Raw genomic sequence first — 7,969 nt, forward strand, 5'->3', positions numbered from 1 at the left:
TGCCTGAGGCCCTGGGTTTGATTCCTCAGCACCACATAAGCAAAAAGAAAAAAGCCGGAAGTGGCGCTGTGGCTCAAGTGGTAGAGTGCTAGCCTAGAGCTGAGGGACAGCGCCCAGGCCCAGAGTTCAGGCCCTACGACCGGACCCCTCCCCCCAAAAAAGAATCAATTGTAAATACCCAAAACTTAAGAAAATTAAGGGAAGGGGTGAATGGAAGGAATGTGAGAACGTTAAAGGGGTGACACTGATCAAGATACATTGTATTCACAAACTACTTTGTTAAGTGCCACCTCCTTTGTACGACTACTTAAAGATAATTAAAAACAAAGATATCAAGTGCTTTCATATTTGGGAATACTTAACTATACATAACTAGATACCTTGGGGATGGTACTCAAGTCTAAACATGAAATTCACGTCAGTTTCATACAGACCTTAAACACATAGTCTGAAAGTAAATTTAATGCAAGAGATTTAGTGTGCTTAGGTTTTGATTGTGACCTATGTGAGGTCAATGTGGAATTTTCCATTGAGAGGGGCTTCTGTGAATGTGCCAATATTTTTATATTTTGAATCTCAAATTTTTGGAAATCTGAAAATTAGGCAAGTCAAGCTCAGAGTGGATTGTGTAAGTCACTGGCCCACACACATAAAATGACAACATACACCTTGCTAAATGAGATAAATATGTTTATATAGTATTTTCACAAATCAAGTGGATTGAAATATATCATAAAGTAAACACCAAAACCTTAAATAAAAATCACAGGATTCCAGATTTTCCTTTTCTTCAGCCCAAAATAAAGCTGTACATTACCCTAGTTCTGGGATATACTATATATGTGTATATATATCACTAGACAAAGACTCTATGTGTTGTCATTTGTGATCATACATATTTTTTGAAATGGGAGGGCAAGACCAAAGAGCCTCCAGCAGACAGGTTTAACGGGTATCTTTCAATCATCTAGAGCTTTCCTACTTCCTTTCTCTCTATTCTCTATGTAGAAAAAAAGAAAGAAAATATAACTTAATAAGATCTAATCCTGGCAGAAGCAGAGCATTTTTAACCACTTCAAAATATTCTCTTTGTCTATCTCCACAAAAGCTCCATGGGACTGAGAGAAAAAGTGAGATTCCACCTTCTACTCAGAAAGCAGAAGCACAGAGAAAGGCCTGAGGCTTCAACAAAACTATCAGAGGTGCCAGAAAACGCAGAGATGTTTTTCCAAAATAACATTCAAACTAACATTTTCCTATCTTTGGGTACCATAAAGTCTAAAACCCTCCTCAAGAAAATGGAGGGCATTCATTCTAAAACAAAATTAATATAGACCTTTAATAAACATATTGCTTTTATTTTTGAAGATTTACATTAATACATAGAAGAGTTGACTAGAAATGAATAATTGATATCATTTGCTAGAATTTCCCACAGACATTTCTATCACAAGGAATTTGCCACTGATTGTTCCTACCACCCTCAGCCAGGCAGCTACCATATCTTTCTCTACTGAAACAATCCTTTCTTCATGTTTCTTGCCTCTCAGTCTAATGTCATCCAAACCTTTATCTTTTCCAATTCACTAGACAAAGACTCTTTGTCTAGTTTCATTTTGTTTTATGTGATCATCTAAATCTTTAATGTCTAAGTATCTCTCACTTGAAGTGTGCATTAAAGGTTTTAATCAAAATACCCTAAATCATTATTTGTCTTTGTTCTTCAGAGGCATTTTTTTTCAACAATAACAAAAAAAGATTTGCTCTTTAATAAAGAAAAATCTACCAGCATACAGTGAAGCCACCAGCACAACCATGTCCATTGCAGAATTATTCACCATAGCCAAGGTATGGAAGCAGCCCAGATGTCCCTCAATGGATAGATGGATCAATAAAATGTGGTGTATACACAATGGACTCATCCATTACAAAGAATACTATTATACCATCTGTCAGGAAATGGAAAGACCTGGAATAAACTATGGTAGGTGAAGTCAGGCCCAGAAAGACAAAGGTAGAATTAACTTATTAACTTATAGGTAAATACATTGTGTGGTATTCAAGTTTATACAAATGTATTAACTGAAATATGGTAGATTTAAGGGATATATCAAATAGCATGATTCCTTAGAAAGACAAAGTCAAAGGTCAACAAAATAAGCACCAAGAAGCAAATACTTGAAAGTGTTGGGATGGGGCTAAGGAGGACAAGGTAGAATGAAGAGAAGGGTAGAGGAGAATGTAAGCAAGAATCTAATGCATATCCTACAAAATTAAGAGAAACGTGGCAACGGATTGGTTGGGAGAGATGGACAAGAAGACTGATCAAGATGCATGGTATTCATAAACTGCTTTGTTAATTGGAAACTACTTTGTACAACTACTTATAAAGATAACAAAAATAAAGCACAAAGAATACAACAAAAAAGATGCATTATACTTCCAAACTGACATGTTGAATTAAAACCCTTTTATACAACTCTTTGATGATGATAATAATAAACCCTGACTTTTGCCAACAAAGAAAAATCTGTAGCATCATTTTTTGGTTTAAACTCAGGGCCTCTAACTCACTTGGCTTACTTGTTCCATTTACACAACTGTTTGAACCATGCCTCAAGCCTAGCTTTTTGGTAGTCCTGTGGACTCTTCTGCCCAGGCTAGCTTTGAACTGTGATACTCTCTAGGCCCACCCCTTACGTAGCTACAATTACAGATCTGAGCCATAGGTACTCAGCCAGCATTTTTTTAATATTACCATAAAGTGATTCAGTGCTCAAGATGACTAGAAAACTCTACTAAATAAATTTAAACAATTATCTTCCTAATGACTTCAGCATGGCAATGTACTTTTAAATCTCCAAAATAAAGTGCATATCATGAAGCAGTTCTCAAAATCATTTGACCATGGAGTGCTTTCTTTTGGCAACTACAATGTAACCAACACCCACAAATTCAATTATAGACAATGGATGAGCATTTATTCGCATCTCTGCATGATCTAATATTTATTTACTACTTCCTCTAAGCTCCCCCATCCTGTTTAATCCATTTTATGTGTTCCCTCATCATCTTTGTATTAGTAAACTATTCAGTCATGTTCTTTTACTGACAATGGCAGAAGTGGATAAGAAGCTAAATCTGATCCAAGTACTGTATATGCATGTATTAAATATCATGATGAAGCCCTTTGGAACAATTAGCACGCACTTTTGGTGTATGTGCTGGTCTTGGGACTTGAACTCAAGTCTTAGGCACTGTCCCTGAGCCTTTTTGCTCAAGACTACATTGAGCCAAAGCTCCACTTCCAGATTTTTTTTTGCCTAGACTTGCTTTGATAGGCAATCCTCACATCTCCCAAGTAGCTAGGATTGCAGATGTGAACCACAAGAGCCCGGCAACATGGACTTCGCACAAAAAAAAAAATGAAGGGTAAGAGGGTGTACCACGTCCTGTCTAGGGTGTGGGTGCCCGTGGCAGGGGAGAGAGAAATGGACAGAGTGGAGGAGGGTAAACATAGCCCAGATACTTTTTGCAAGTATGTAAAAATAGAACAACAAAACTTGCTGAGTTTTGTTTATGAAGGAAAGGATTACAGAGATTGAAAGCAGGAATGAGTCTATTAAGGTACATTCTATACATTTATGGACACGTCACAATGAAACTCCCTTGAGCAGACAATTGATGCCAATTAAAAATAATCATAATAAGCTTGGAAGGGGAAACAAAGGAGGAGGCTACAATGCTTGATAAGAAATGTACTCATTATCTTGCCCATGTAATTGTAGCCCCTCTGTACAGTTTTTTTCACAGTAAAAAAATAAAAAAATAAAAAATAATCATAATAAGTAAAAAGACAAATTATATATCTTCTCACAAACCCCCAAACTTTATTGGCAAAGGCTATTTTGAGGGGCAGGTTCCAGTAGGGGAGACCAGTGAAGAGGGGGAATGAAGGGGAATATGGTTGAAATACTTTATATGTATGGAAGGAAAAATAGAACAATAAAATATGTTAAAACTGTTTTATGAAGGGGGAGAGTGGCTGAGGGAGAGAAGTGGAGCAGGCAAATTTGACTAAGGTACCTTGTAAGCATATATTGAAATGTCACAATGTATTAATTACATGCTAATAAAAATTTTAGAGAGAAATAGAAGGAAAGGAGGGGGAGGGAAGGAAGAAAAGAGAAGGGTGGGAGGGAGAAAACAAGCAAACAGGAAAGAAAGAAAGAGAGAGAGAGAAAGAAAGAGAAAGAGAGAAAGGAAGGAAGGAAAAGAGAGAGAAAGAGAGGGAGGGAGGGAGAAAGAGAAGAAAGGAAAAAGAGGAAGAAAGGGAGAGAAAGAGGGAGAGAGGGTGGGAGGGAGGGAGAGAGGGAGGGAGGGAGGGAAGGAAAAAAGCAGGTGTGTGATAATCATTGACCCATACCAATTCTGAAATCATGGTGAAGAATTGCTAAACACCCCTTCTCTGGATAGGAATTCTATATTAGAAAGAGAGTACAAACTGGGAGAAAATGAAGGGAACGATGACATTTTCCAAAAAGAAATGTACTATTAACCTGACTTATGTAACTATAACCCCTCTGGACATCACCCTTATAATAACAATCTTAAAATACTTTTAAATGAAGTGAATGCACTCCCTTGGGAAGAAGGGCAAGTGGCAAGAAGGATCAAGCAGATCAGTGTTCGTTGTGACTCATAAAAATGTCATGACCATGATATTTTTGCATTCACAAAAGGGGGCAAACAGCTTCTATTTGACTTGGGTCTTTCAACTGGCATTCTATAGCTGCTGAGAGTTCACCAGAAAGGGTTGTCAGTTTGGAGCGATTACAGGTTCTGGCCCAAACTACTTGGGTTTGAATCTGGGGTCAACCATTCTGACTATGTAATCTTAGGAAACAAGCAAAATCATTTTGCACTTCAACATCTTTATATATTAGGGATGACAACACCAAGCTCAAAAAGTTCTGGTGGAAATAAAGCAGAAGACCCATTCTTTACTAGGTTACCCTGGTCTTCACCAAACAGGCATGTGTTTTCCACATATCTTCCCAAATTTAGACTTTCTTCCTACTACTTCCAGATCTGGATCTTTGTACATTCATTTACAGTCAGTTCATACCCATTCGTTTCTTGGAAATAGTTGCAAAACCTTCTAACAGGACTTTAATGACCGTAGATCCCATTAAACATAATGGTAAGCATCACAGAAATACACAGCATCCCTGAATGCCTGTTATGTTTCTGGCACTATGTTAAGCATTTCACATACGATTTCTTATTTAAGAATGAATTTATAATCTTGCAAATTAACTTGATATCCCCAGTCATGTAAGGAAATATGCTTTGTCACTGATGACAAAGCATTTCTTGTTGGCATAACTCCATTGCGCAGCTGTCTCTTCATCATCTTCCTATCCCATTTTTTGTTTCTCTAGCTCTATATTAATATTACTCTTGGTGTCAGCGTTCCTTGCTTTTGCAAATCCCTGAAATTGCAAATCTTTATCACTTTCTCCACTATTGTATGGAATTCCTTTGGTGATAGTATGCCTCTGTCTTGTACTGCCTTCCCTGGTGCTAGGCCTCATGGGAAATTCATTACTGAAAAGTTTCCTACCTCTGGGGGCCTTGTCCCAAGCCTAGTATGCATGAACACTTGGAAATGATAATGAGAGCCCAGATGGAGGTGGTGGTTGAGCATTTTCCAGAGCTGTGAAGATAATTAGAACAACTCCGCTTTATTAAAAGCTTTCCTCGGGGCCTCCTTCGCTTCTTGTTCCTTGAGTAATAAAATTGGAAAGTTCAGTCTGGGGCTCACTACTGTGTAGAACATGGTCACAGCCTTGTCTCTTAGCAGGGACTTGCCTAGATCATTACACACACAGATTAAAGCTGGAATCCCAAAGATCAAACCCAACTACAATTATGGAGGAGAAGGATGGAGAAGTCTTACCTTACCCAGCCTGATTGCAGATGTGGAAAAGGACTTGCTGATGAACAGAATCATAGCTAGTTGGGCCAGAGTCATACAAAGAGAAAAGATAAGAATCAGCAACTGCAAGGCCAGTAGCAATGAAGGTCACAGAACATAAAATGAATTGATGAGCAGGCAAAAGGAGAATGAGATATAATGTATTGAGATGCTTGCATTGTTCAATTGTTTAATGTGTGCTTTGACCACCTTGGTGTCAGACATCTTGGGAGTCATGATGATGACAGTGAACAGAGGTTGACGATGCCACATCTGAAAATCTAATTCTCATTTTCAAAGATAAACCCTAACTTTTGACATTTTTAAACAGTGGCTTCCCACTATTCATCACCACCCAATGCCTTGTTTTACCTCCTTGATTTAAAATGCAATTATTTATCATTCACTTCCCCTTTAGGAGTAGATCTGATATATCATGGCTTAAATGAATGCATCAAATTTCTAAATAAAATTTTAATGTATTAAAGAGATCATGGGACTATGTCTCACAACAGCAATCATCCTAATTACTCAAGAGGCAATAATCAAGAGCATCATGGTCCATGGCCAACTCACAGGAAAGCTGTGAAAAAGACTTTCTCAACAAAAAAGTGCATTTGTTAGCCCATCTATCAAGACACTTCAGTAGGAAGATTGCATTCCAGGCTCACCCAACAAAAATGCAAGATACTCCCTGACAAAGTAACTAAAGCAAAATTATTGAGCACCCACCTCCAAGTCCCTGAGTTCAGACCCCAATATTGCCAAAAATAAAAAACAAATTGATTTTTATTTTAATAAAAGTGAAAAACAATTATCTTGTAGATAAAGCTTTTATTGAAAGAGACTATGTTGAAAGATAAAAAGAGTTTCTTTGAAAATTTCAAAAATGGGTCTTTCACCACAATAATCAATCCTGCAAGACAAGGAGAGGAAGCTTTAGACTACTAGCATAATTCACATTATGGGGCTGGGAAGGTGGCTCAGTGGTAGAGTCCTTTCCTTGCATGCATGAGGCCCTGGGTTCAGTTCCTCAGCTCCACATAAGCAGGAAAAAAAGCCAGAAGTGGTGCTGTGGCTCAAGTGGTACAGCACTAGCCTTGAGATTAAGAGCTGAGGGACAGTGCCCAGGTCCAGAGTTCAGGCCCACGACCAGACCCAAAAAGAAAATTCACATTATGATAGAGTTATTTCCTTACTTAAAATAGAAAATAATATTCTAACAGTAAAATCTCTTAAGTTACAAATGAGGAGGAAAATCAGAGGGTATCTCTAATTTTATAGATGTTTTCTAAAGCTTCAAGAGGACTCCATTGCTCCAACACCCCTCAACCCTGGATGACTCAAAGAGGATATCAGAAAGTTACATAAATCTCTATTCATTCAGAAGTATCTAGAAGAGGAGATAATCATGCATCACTCCCTAGGCCAAAAAATTGCAAGCCTTCCAGAGACTCTCTATGCCTAAGTTGGCTACAGAACATTTGAACAATGGTTGAGAGAGGGGTCTAGATAATGTGAACAAAACAATTTCACCAACACAAACATCCCTGTATAGAAATTGCTGAGAGGGTCTAGAAGCCAAAGGAAATTTAAACATTCATACAACAAGAACACAGAGCACTTACCTGTCAAGAAAGAAGTCATGGCCCAAAGATCAGCAGCCTAAGCACATAGCAACAAGAACTAAATGTCTTACACCCAACATCAGAGTGCTACATAAAGCCCTGGGAAATTTGGATCAATCCCAAAAGAAAGACACACAGACACACAGAGAAAAGTGGGAGAAAGAAAAAGAAAGAAGAAAGAAATAAAGAAGAAAGAGAGGGAGGGAGAAAGAGAGGGAGGGAGGGAAAGAAATGAAGGGAGGGAGGAAGGAAGGAAGGAAGGAAGGAAGGGAGGGAGGGAGGGAGGGAGGGAGGGAAGGAGGGAGGGAGGGAGGGAAAAAAAGAAGGAAGGGAGGAAGGAAGGAAGGAAGGGAGGGAAAGG

Source organism: Dipodomys ordii, unplaced genomic scaffold (genome assembly GCF_000151885.1).
Source record: "Dipodomys ordii isolate 6190 unplaced genomic scaffold, Dord_2.0 Scaffold117, whole genome shotgun sequence".
Classification (NCBI taxonomy): Eukaryota; Metazoa; Chordata; class Mammalia; order Rodentia; family Heteromyidae; genus Dipodomys; species Dipodomys ordii.